Source organism: Alosa pseudoharengus, unplaced genomic scaffold, assembly GCF_046254945.1.
Source record: "Alosa pseudoharengus isolate Yale_2024_CS ecotype anadromous, Long Island Sound unplaced genomic scaffold, YU_APseudo_1.1 YU_APseudo_1.1_scf_1, whole genome shotgun sequence".
Classification (NCBI taxonomy): domain Eukaryota; kingdom Metazoa; phylum Chordata; class Actinopteri; order Clupeiformes; family Clupeidae; genus Alosa; species Alosa pseudoharengus.
The window spans coordinates 47,281,561-47,284,387 of record NW_027468564.1 but is presented as its reverse complement, the minus strand read 5'-3'; positions in this window follow the sequence as shown (position 1 = coordinate 47,284,387).

Sequence of the window (2,827 nt, the reverse complement as noted above, 5' to 3'; positions counted from 1 at the left end):
TGGTGTGGGGGGGTCGTATTCATTCATTCATTATTCATTTCCACACTGCATAATCCCCAGCATGAAGGTCTCTGCGATGGTCTGGACTGAGGCTGGCCTGGGAGGGGCATGGAGGGAGGATGTGTTGGGGAGGGGGGCTTGGGTGGGGTTGGGTTTGAGGGGGCGAGTGGGTATTTGGGTAGCGATTGGAGAGGGTGGGGAGGCTTGGCGGGGCGCATGGGGTTGGTTGGAGGACTGGCGGGCCAGTTTAGGGGCACAGGAAGGGGGCTGGTGGAGGAGAGGTGGGGGGGGGGGGTCTGAGGGCAATCGCCGGTGGGGGTTGTTTAAGGATTAGATGCAAATATGTCTTTGATAGCTTTCACAGTCTGAGGCTCCCTTTCACCGCCATGGATATTCATATTACGGCCTAATCTCTGTAAACAGTGGCGCTCGGGGGGAGAGGGGGAGCACAGGGAGACAGTTTCGTTTTTTTAAAGGGGGGGGGGGCATCTGAGGGGTGTCTTGCTCACTGGACCAGCAGCCAGGGAGGGGGGCACACAGGAGATGGAAGGGGGGCGCAGGAGGTGGGATGGGGTGAATGAGAGACCCCCCCCCTCCCCCTCTCGGACTGGGATCAGGGGCAAAGCCTGGCTGGAGGGGGGGCGGGGGGGGGGGGGGGGCCAGACACACTAAAGAGCATCCACAGTGGGTGAACGGTGAGGACCTCGAACACACACACACACACACACACACACACACACACACACACATGCATATGACCAACACATGGACACTCAAAACACTCACAAAGTCACACAAAATATCAAGAGGCACACATACGAACATGAAACAAGTGTGTGAAAATAAAAAAGAAAGTGTATGCGCACATGCTCTTCCATCACCCAAGAATTCAAGCTCTCATATGTATACATATGCATAATACAAACATACATACCCCCCCCCCCCCCCCCCCCCCACACACACACACACACACACACGCAAACGCAAATGCAAACACATATACACATACACATACACATACACATACACATACACATACACATACACATACACATACACATACACATACACATACACATACACATACTGTATACATGCACATAACAGGAGTGTTGGGTAGATGCACATAACAGGAGTGTTGGGTAGATGCACATAACAGGAGTGTTGGGTAGATGCACATAACAGGAGTGTTGGGTAGATGCACATAACAGGAGTGTTGGGATGATGACACCTAAGCCCATTGGGCCTGCTCCCCTCTTCCCTCTGCTCCCCTGCCATCATTTATACACAAACACTCAGACATACAGCATCTCACACCACTCCATCTCTCTCGTGATGTGTGTCTGTGTGTGTGTGTGTGTGTGTGTGTGTGTGTGTGTCGGGAAGGGGGCGCTTGTGTGTGTGTGTGTGTGATTTATATGTCTCCGTCATTATGCTGTCTTGTCTGCTCTGTCTCATCGGCCCATCCTGGTGGCAGCTGCTAGGTTGGTGTCTGTGCCAGTGAACCACCTTCTATAATCACGTAACACACTCACACACACTCACACACACACACACACACACACACACACACACACACACACACACACACACACACACACACACACACACACGACAAAACAAACAGCATATAACACACAACACAGCCACCAGAGCGTTACGAGGAGCAGATCAGCAGTAACACACACACACACACACACGCCACTGTCCCACTCTCCTCCATCAGCCAAGCGCGCCCTCTCCCTCTCCCGCTCCCAGTCCCACTTTCCCTCTCTCAGGAAGTGGAGTCGGTGGGGGTCACCCTCACCCCCTCTACCCTCCCCAAATCCTCCACCCTTCCCCCTTCCCTCCAAATCCCCCCCCCCCCAGACTATGTCCGTCTCCCCCAGCCAGCTGGACCGCTGGTCTACTCTCCCTGTCTGAGACCCTCACCCCTTAGCCCTTACCCTTTCACCAACCCCACCCACACCCACACCCTCTCACCCCTTCTCCTTTTCTGCAGTGGGAGCCCCAGGGTCAGCCAGTTCATAGACTGCTCCCTGGTCTCTCTCTCTCTCTCTCTACCTCTCTCTCTCTAGGTCTCTCTATCTCTCTAGCCCCCCCCCCCGCCATCTTACTTCCCTGCCAGTCTGCTCTGCACTCATAAACCTGAACTCCAGCCAGTAAACCTGCATGAAGAGACTGACTGCACGGAAAAGGAAGACAAAAAAACACCCCGACACTAAAAGCACGAGTGCTCCTGAGATACCCTCGCCTTACTTCTACGACTTTTACGACATCTACTCTGTGTGTCAGGTGAACGACCAATCAAAGCAGGATATTCCCCGTGCAGCCATATCCCTTGTCATCACTAAAGGCAGTGTTGCTATGTAAAATCCAGGTTCTGGGCTGTGGTGTGCGGGCGCTTAAACAGCAACTCTCATAGATGTTGGCCCTGTGAAACTCATGATGCACGCTGTAACTGCTCTTGGTGAGACGTGCGGACAAGACTACATGGTGAGGTTCTAAGTTTGTAGGTTCTCTACAAGCTGGCTGTCAGTCAAATGTTAGTCAGCTACCACTCGGCCACACCAGGAGCACAACTGAAGCACTCCGTTCGTAGATCATAAACAAAGTTTTAGAAGACTGGTACATTTTGTTTTCTAATAAAGTGATTACAGTGATCTCACGTCTGGTTCTAGTGAAAGCGAATTGTTTCAGCATACGCGGCGCAAAAGGAGCGGTTCAGGTCGTGAGCCCGGTGTGGTCCCGCTGTTAGACGCATGCTGCAGGGTCAGGGTCTACAGGTGGACAGTGCGGCTCTATGCTAACTTTAAGCAAGTTGATG